The following is a 10,466-nucleotide window of genomic DNA, read 5'->3' as shown; positions in this document are numbered from 1 at the left end:
GAACAGAGGAGAATAACAGAAATTGATTCATATGTAGCACAATAGTTAAGACTTTTTCTAATATTTAACAAGTGTAAAATGTTGACATTTTTGTGATTGTCATTTAGCCATTGTTTTATAGGTAGAAAATACTTTGGTCAAGTTTTGACAATGTCAGTAAGGTTACATACATGGTAGATACATTTTGCTTTTTTTCATAAATTGAAAGACAATTGCATAACTTTTTTTGAATGGTTTGAAATGAGTATTTCAAATGAGTGCTTGCCCAAACAGCCCAGTTGCCTTATATTAGAGGATGTAAAGTAATATATGACTATGTTGACTAGGCAAAAACAGCTTATGTTAATTCCCAGGGCTGGATTACAAAACAAAGTCACAGACAGTGCAGTTCACCAAAAGAAGACGTGGGATTATTAGAAGTGGACATGATTTCATAATGGACAGTAAAATAAGAGCAAGTAATAATTTAGTCAGTGTAAGATAACTAAGGACTCTGCACATGCTCCCCAGATTCCAAAACACAAGTGTACCTAATGACAATAAAATGTGACAGACAAGTGCGGCAACAATTTTATGACAACACTTGGTGAAGGACATTTGTGTTTTCCCTTTACTTTAGAATTTCCTATGATTTTTCTAAGCAATCCTATGGATTCTCCAAAATATAACTCAAACAAAAAAATATAAGCTGAATTTGAAGCCATAGAGAGGGCTGGGGTAGTACAAGCCATAACAGTGGACAATCTGCCAGTATGTCCCAAAAGCAGCCAGCAAGGCACTTAGCCGGGCTTCTTTAAGCCAGTTCTCTGACCAGGAAATCATTGATAGATACAGGTTCGATAGAGAGCTGGTGCAGGCTATGTTCAGGATGTGTGTACCCCACATGTATCATGCAGTCTGTAAGGTAACCCAGTACTGGTAGAAACAAAAGTGTGACTGAGTGGGGGGTATACTGGCCTCTGGGACATATCAGCAGCATATAGGCAATGCCATAGGAGTGTCCCAGACAGCTGCCAGTTGCATTCTAGGAAAGTTCCTGGCATTAATCTGCATACAGGTGGATGAATACATCCACTTCCCAACAACAGCCATGGACCATAGAACTGCCGTGCAGTAGTTCTATGGCATTGCCAACTTCTCCCATGCCTTTGATGCAACTGACTGCACCCACATCTCAATCAAACCCCCAGCATACCTGATGCTGAACAGTACGTCAATAGAAAAGGGGGACTTTCACTCACTTGTCAGGTTGTGTACACAACAGAAGGTGTCATTACCAATATCAGGGCAACACACTCTTGTAGTGTACATGATGCAGCAATTTGGAGACAAAGCAGTCTGAGAGCCACCTTCGAACAAGGTGAAGCTCCAGAGGAGCTCCTACTCAGTCAGTACAGGACCACTGCTGTAATGTAAGCATTATCATATGTGTCAACAGTAACCATGAAGACAAAATATGTGTTTTCTTCTTCCTACAAACAGGTGACTGCCAGCTGCAGGTGTAAGTGACCTACCCCAAGAACCTCAGATGTCTGATATGGGCCTATCAGAGCTGTTATAGGATGATCAGGAGGACTCAAGAGTGAGAAGAAATAGGCATGGGCAATGGAAGTTGCAACTGTATGTTCTAGCTTAGGCAACAAGGAAGCATCTGTCTCACACCACTGAGTTATGACAAGTCACACATACAGAAGTACACAAACCAAACAGTGATGTTCACACAGTGTTTCCCCAGAAAAGCAGCACGTAACACAACTAATGGAAACAGCCCATCAGATGTCCAGATTAATATCATACATACCATAACCATATATTCACCTGTAAAACCTTATACACATGTACATGACATATCAAGGAACACATTTGGATGTCTACAAAGGAATATTTACAACAGGACCACTTTATGTAAGGTTCATCACCAAAGATGACCACACCAGCATATGTGTTGCATGTTTGAAGTGCACACAGCAGAAAGTGTTGTTGACCAGGTAGGTGACGGTAGCAGTACAACTACAACTACCACAATATATGTAGGATTGTGCTTTGTTTGGGAATGTATCATAACTTACCGCCTACTCTGAGGCGATCTCTGCCTGACGTACAAGGCCATGTCTAACCCAGAACTAATGGACATGCTCCACCTCAAGAAAACCAAATCCATTAGAGCTACACGCTCCAGGGATTTAAACCTCAGCGCAGCAATAAATAGGACATGCTGGAGGGATAGATTCATATCCCAGAGGCTTCCCTCACTCTGGAATAGAGTCCCAGTCCATTTTAGGCAGAGCACCTCGCTGACCCTCTTCAAGAGAAATCTTGATGAGTGGATGGGAAATCGTAAATTCACTCCTGGGATCACTTCTATGGCCCTGCTGGACAGAGGCTCAGGAATCTAGTCTAAAAGGGAGGTGAAAGCCAACACATTCTGGCTAGGCTTGTAAATGCCTTAGGGCAGATAGCCTAGTACCTAACTATGAACCTGTAACTAACAGAACCTAATTGCAGAGGTGGTACAATAACAATGAGATGCATAACACATGCCATAGTGACGTGTAACATTGTCATCCACCACACTATATAGCTCACAGCAGCAATACTGACAACATGCCAAGGACTGGCCAAAAAGCAACATACCTGACATGTCATAAACGAGTATTATGGGACATACCTGACACAGAATGTCAAAAATCAGGCAACACTAAAATGCATAGGTGTATGCAACAACATAAGTCAGTCAGATGAAAACATATGTCAATGATAGGCAGTACACAGCCATAGAACATGCATCATTGTATAGAATACAGCATTTTATATATATATATATATATATATATATATATATATATATATATATATATATATATGAATGTGTATGTGTACAGAATCAGGTAGTTATGGGAAAGGCACACATTGGAAGTAAACACCAGCAATAGGATAACAGAGGAATGGAGGTGAATGTTCTATTGAGGGGGTGGTATGTGCAGTATCAGAATAAAATGCCACAAGTATCATCTGTATGCATAATGAGGTACACCTGTGCATGCAGGTATGACCGACAGCAATGAAATGTGTAATGTATTAATCAATGCTGGAAGAATAAGGTACTATTCTGATGACTGTGGAAATACTTGCCATATGGCAGCTATCAAGACCTGCAAAAATTGAAGCAGGGTGATGGTCACATAGAGCAGCGTAGTTGTCAATATTTTAACTAAAATATAACAATGACACATACATAAAGTATATCACAACATGAAGGCAGACACTTAAGTCAGATAAATGAGCAGACAAATCCTGTGGCATCAGACATTTGGGAAAAAAAACTTAGAGAAGTAGCAGGAAGTTGTCAGTAGAAAGGTCATTATTGTCACAGGGTTAGAATGACAGAACAGGACACACTTTGGATCAACTACCAATGTTATTCTAATGCAGACTGGGGTGTCTTCACACTGCAGTCTTTGCTGCCATTGCCATGTCTGGAAACACAAGGCCCACTGTGATGTACAGAGGAGCTGGTTGTGGTGACACTAACATGTTAGAACAAGGTGTGGGTAGGAGGGGCACTGGGATGTGGCTGGCTGGACATGACTGCTGGGTGCTGAATAAGTTGACTGACAGAAGATGTACATGCACATTGCAGCACATACAATGATGTCTGAGAGTTATGTGTGGATCAGCTGAGAGGGGTTCTGCCACTCCTCATTGGAGGTAATCTGTTCACGAGGGTCAGGGCATGTAACATTCAGTTTCTACTATGGCACAGCTCTAGTACCACCATAACAAGGCTTTCAACAGAGCATGCAACAGATAGCAGACTGTCATGCTGTGCAGGTGATGTTGTATGACCATTGTATGTATACATTCCTCACCTTCATATAACACATGATCAGTGGCATGGGTAAGTGCACACAGATCAGATCAGTGACAATCCCCGTGACTGTCCTTATGACTGTAATAGTAACACACATCTGCACACATCAGCTACACTCCCACATGTAGTCTGTCAGACACTATCAGTCTGTTGTGGGTATGAGTCACCATCACTACCAGACTCAGCATGGGCAGCAGGTCACTGTCATCTTGTCCTATATCTGATGCTCCTACATCATCAGAATTGCTGGCCACACTATCATCAATCAGAGACCATGCCATGAAATACCTGACTGTCGCCTTATGGACTGGACAGAGACTCCAGTACAGTGCCCCATGTGCCATTGGGGGTAATATCAGAGTGAGGAGTATCACATCCAACCTCAGGATCAGTGGGCAGGATACTGAACGAGGCTGGAAGTGAATATTTTGCAAATAAGGACAGATAAGACATGTGTACATGTGCAGAAGTCAAATGCATCAGTATATGACTAACATAATTGGACAAGTATTTAAGTATACTGACCCATCGTGGTGATATAGACTTACTGGGATGGGGACTGTGGGTGGTGCAATGACCCTATAAAGCAGAGAAAAAATGTGTATAAACCAAATATTAAACAAATATGACAGACATTGTTAAAACAAACATACATAATGATATACCTGACATTTCCTTCTCTGACTGCACTGCTGATGCTGAGGGCTGAAATGCCACTGTCATTTAAAGAGACATATACACAAGAAGTCAGTTGTAAGCACGCACATGGCATCATGTAGCATTGAAAATGATGTAATAACACAGAGCAAATAAAATATACACATACCAGGTGGCCAATGGTGTTATCCAGACTGCAAGTGTCCTATGCAGGTGAACAAGACCATATTAGCCATAAAGGTAACTGTGCTTAATAATATTGCACTATAGTAACCATATCGACTACCTTACTAGGTCTGTCTTCCCTGGTTGGAGAACAAATCATCCAGCGTAATGTGGAGGTTAAAGTGGAACACAAACAACAGGTGAGCATATACCTGTCTTAACAGCAAGAAGAGGGAGGGGAAGGCTAGTCTTCACCCTAACTGACTACAGTCACTTACCTGATGTGTGATGTCGGTCATCTGATGTTGATGGGCCTGTGCAAGTGAACAAGAGAAAATTAGTCGTAAACGTCACAGTAATACTTAACCATATTGTATTATAGCAGACATACAGACTGCCTCACTGAGTCTGTTCTCCCTGGATGAGGAACGAGAGATTCAGTGCAATGCTGTACCCCTAGGTTAAAGTAAAATATAAAGAATGGGTGTGTATACACCTCAGTCATAACAGCAGGCAGAGGCAGGCAAATGCTATTGCTCACTCTAATAGACAGCAGAGATATGTACCCGATGTGTGACATCGTTGGCTTGATGTTGATCTGTCTGTGTAAGTGAAAAACACAACAGTAAACATGTTGATGACATTGTTATCTACACATTGTTTAGGTAATATAACATGTTGTTAGACTTATTATGTTTTTCCATATCTGAAATGTTCATGTGTACGTGAAGTAGCTATTCTGTTGTGACATTCATAAATAAAAAGGGAAGATGAGTGAATGAATGCCCCTGAATGATAATTTGATTATGGTGTTGTGCTTGTGAATATTGGATATACTTGCATGTCCCAGAATACCTGCCTCAATTCCTTCCTCGGCTATATAATGAACCTGGCAGGTGTTATGGTGGGAGGCCAGGAAGACTGCTGTTGCATCTGGGGAAAACAATTGTTGCTTACCTCCAGTGGCATTTCTTTACCGTCTCATAGTGGTGGAGTCTGTTGGCTTTGTAGATGATCATGTCAGAGCAATGGAGACTGACATGATGCCTCACAGTGCAATGTTATGTAAAATAACTGATGTTATGTTTATTACCATCATGTACTGATAAGCATAAGGAACACAATCACAAGTAGCAATTGCTGAGTGTATGTTCTGACCTTTGGAGCCTACATGTGCAATGCAATTAACTCATTCCACACCTTAGAGATACGTCACATATGCAGAGGTTGGATTAGAACCAAGTCTATGAAAATGTTGACAATTAAGAGCTAAGCATATAACCCCTGCACCACCAGTTCAGCAGTAAAAGCAAGTGGTGTTTTCACAGTCACATGCACATTCAACTATACCTACCAAGTCAGCTACAACCATGTGGGATACATCACAAGTGTCAACCTAGTCAGTAACAAAGGTCAGCAAAAATTTGTCATGTTTGATAATGTAAAAGTATACATAACTGTACATGTGAAAAAAACAAGGCAGAACAAGAGCAGCTTATGAAAACAATCAATTTAGGGGCAATGGCTAAACATGAAAACAACAAACAAATTACATGTTAAGCCATCTTGAGTTTCTCCCAATCCAACTGAATGTTATAACAGCTTCCAATGTAGGAATAAACATCAGTGAATGTCCGCAAATCATATTTTGAACTTACAATATGCGGACTCCTCATAAATTATCATTATCTACAAAGATTAATAAAGACATACTCATGAAACAGCATTACCAATGGATATGGGTGGATTCCTTCCATATCTACAATTTACCAGGGCTGATACTTGTAGCCATTCACATGCATATGGGGAAAATCTCCCAGGTAATGATGGACATGTATCCATATGCATGCATATTGGGGAAGGCAACCCTTAACCTTTATGTAACTGACGTATTGAAGTGCAGACGCTTTCAAAAAGAAAAATACATAAACTATGGGTTACAAGGTTCACACAGGACAATACGAACATAGTAGAGTGATACTGAACACTGCAGTTTAAAAGAGCACTACAAGCAGCTGACCTCATTATAGCTTAACTTATTGAAAGTTACAGTTAGGCAGTTACACCTAACAATGAGGTTAGCTCAGTGCAACAGGTATTAAGTACCATTTGTGGCATACATAGTTAATGAGCTTCATTAGAATACAATGTTTTGGAATCACATCAACAAGCAACTGGGCAAGCTCTCAGATCTCAGCGGATTAACCAATAGCTCAGCATAGGTATACAGTACTCAGTGTAAATGCTCAGTAGTTATCATTGCACGTGGATATGTGGAACACATGGCCGATGCTCACCAATAGACTGCTACCACCCTATGTGCACCACTTTTAAAATATAATATTGATACATTTTCTTATCATATGATTGCTTCTTGCAAACTAGGTGGTTCCCCAGTGAGCAGTTTTCAGAAGGCATTTTTTGACTGTCTTCACTACTTTCAACGAGATATCAACTAAAAGAAGGCTGCAGCACATCTGAGCACCCACATGGACCAATGAAGAGACCCTCCTGATGCTGACAGTCTATGTGAGACATGAGCAGAGGATATAGGCATGCCAGAGGAACTTTGACCAGATCTAAGTATGGAACCAGATCGCGAGGGAGCTTCAAGGGCATACCAGGATCTACAGAATTGGAGTGCAGGTCCAGCATCAATACAGTGATCTTCAGCATAGGGACTGGAATGACCTTCACAAAAGAATCAACAGAGGTTCAACACCAGCTCTGGAATGCCTTAAGTACATGTCATAATCCATATCTGAGCATCTAGTAGTTACTGTTATGATTTACTGAGCATATGTGGTGAGATGAAGTTGGGTCCCTAGATATCACATCATACATATATATATATATATATAAATATATAAATATATATATATATATATATATATATATATATATGTATAAACACTTTATAATCTCGAAATACTAAAATGCCGAATTTCAGTATCTCGAGTCTATAAAGTCGAAGTTTGAAATTAGCAAAAGTGCATAATCGCGAATTCGAATATCTCAAATTCACAGTTATGGCTTTACACTATGCAATGTCCAAGATTGTATGTTGCCACGGTGGTGCAGTGGTTAGCTGTTGCCTGACAGTAAGAGGTTCTCCAGTTCGATACCCGGCTGGAGCACCTTCTGTGTGGAAGTCTGCATGTCATCCCCATGGTTGAGTGACATTTAAAGACATGCAGGTAGGTGTGTGCGTGATTGGGTGTGCCTTCCTTGAAGGTTGGGCTTTGGGCTGGCAACTTGGCATCGTAAAAATCCACTGCCAATCATGAGTGGACTGGAGTTCCACTGTGGCAACCCCTAACTGGGAAAAGCCGAAAGACTATACATAATGTCCTGGATTGTATGTGGATAGTGTGCAGTGCCATGTGTGGATTTAGGTGTTATGTCAGGTAAGTGAGTGTTTTGTAAGGCTTTTGGGTGGGAGTGTATGTGAGAGTGCTGATATGTGTGATGTGTGTGTGAGGCACTGTAGAATGTGTGTGTGTGTGTGTTTGCTTTTGTTTACTGTTTGTGCGATCTCATACTTAGTATATATAAGTAGGGGTGCAGGGGGGCTTGCCCCCCTTCTTATTTGTGCTGTAGGTTTGTGGATGTGTGTTGTTTTGTTTGTTTATGTTGTGATGTGGGTGTTGTGGTATATATGTGTTCTGGTGTGTGCTGTGTTTTAGGTGTTTTGAATTTTGCTGTTTTGGTGTTTCGGTGTTGTGTGGATTCGATTTCATGGTCTCGAAAATCTGAAATTTGAGATTTCAGTTTTTCGAGATTATGAAGTGAATCTATATACATACATATATATATATATATATATATATATATATATATATATATATATATATTACTACAAGTAAGGTAATTGTAATGAAAATAAAATGCACTATTTAAATTATGATGGAGGTCTAACTGTGCACCCCAAGGTTATCTGCATATATCTGGGCCTGAGATACAGGTGTGCAAGACTTTTAAGAAACAGCATGTGTTATTAAGGATGGTGTGCATTTGACACATCCCATTAAGATTGCTAACCATTAACAGAAGCTGGTCAACCATGAAAACAGTTGTGATGCTCATTAGTTCAAATGGTTGAGCAATATAATACTAGAAGTAGATGGTGATTGTAGGTTCAAATCCCACAAAAGCATTACTATGTCAAACAGTTGTGGATGTAGTTTTTATGATTTGCTTTACATAATATCAGTAGGTTGCATGGTTGTGTGCTGAGATATGAAATAATTTATACATGTTTCATTGTCGGAGTGCGTGAAAGCCTACAGTGTATTTCTTTATCTGCAAAACTTCAAGAATGTACCATTCAAAGTAGTTTCCTAACACAGATGTAGGCATGATTCCCGTGCAATAACTATTCAAAGAGAAATATGTAAGCTTAATCTTAGATATTCAGTACTAAACATAGCTCTATCTCCAGTATGAGATTTTTATTCAGATGGCATCCATGCATGCACATTTGATGTCAAGATTCCCATAATGCATCAATATGGTATACCTTCTAAGTCTTACTTTAGTGTGTATATCCTTTGCTGTAGCCTATACAAATGATTTTGTGTAAACTGCATTCATAAATATCATTCAAAAGTTAATGGGTTATATTGAGGTTAGAGGATTTTTGTTTTCACAACCAAAATGATAGTCATCTATGTTCTTCTTGTATAGTATTTGGGCTGTGAATGCTTTATATTTAAGGTATGTGTGGTGCTGTATTTTTTCTTCCTGTTTCTGTTATCTTAGCATGTAGAGAGCAATTTGAATGTATGGTAGTGGTTCAAAGCTTAATTCATGGTGTACATATCTTCCCTCGTCATCTGTTGAATGAGTGTTTGCTGTCTACCACTGTCAATTATGTTGGCAGAGTTGTCCTGTTGTGTATTGCTTGAGTTCTACTGCATCTGTACTGATGCTATAGAATACTACTTTGCATTCATATTTGAACCTTAGTGTATTACATGCCAGTCTTCTCTGTGCTGTGTTAGTGGGGCTGTACAACTTATGTCCACTATGAATATATTTTTTTCAAGATGGCTGTTATATCTGTCAATGTAATATTATGTTGTCCATTTCCCTTCCCTCTTATATCTTTGGGCTATATGTTTCACATATACATGAGAAATAACTCAATAGACCTCATGTCTAGACAAAAAGGCACTTTTTCCTGTGGTTGTTGCAAATGGTGCACACATTTACGAATAGGGAACTCTTTTAGTATTGGCAATAGGAAGTTCACCATTAATCATAAAATTAATTGCAACACCAAATCCATCGTGTATATAGCCTTTTGCGAATGCTGTAATGCATTCTATGTTGGTAAGACTGACCGTCGGTTCAGGGACCGCATGTACCAACATTTATACGCTATCAGGAACAACAAGACTGATAATGCTCTTTCAAAACACATATGGGACAACCATGGTCATAGCTTCAAATTCATGGGCATAGACCAGGTACTTTGTGACAAAAGGGGAGGGCCCCAGTCACTGTTGTTAGAGACCCGTGAGTTAGAATGGCAATTACAACTAGATGCCTTTTCTTACCCGGGTCTAAACGACAATTGTAACATAGCCTGCATCTTAAAATACAGGAGTTACTTAAGGTAGTGGTTCTATTTAATTAATTAATATTCTCAGTAATATTTTGTTTGCTGGCTTTGAGATATCAACTTACCTTACACCCACCTTATATACCCAGTTTCACTAAGGTTCTCATTATATGGGTGTATGCACACCTTTAGGCTTATTATGGCATG

The sequence above is a fragment of the Protopterus annectens genome, chromosome 12.part0, assembly GCF_019279795.1.
Source record: "Protopterus annectens isolate FY-2018-M chromosome 12.part0, PAN1.0, whole genome shotgun sequence".
NCBI lineage: Eukaryota > Metazoa > Chordata > Ceratodontiformes > Protopteridae > Protopterus > Protopterus annectens.
Note: the sequence above shows the minus strand (reverse complement) of the source record.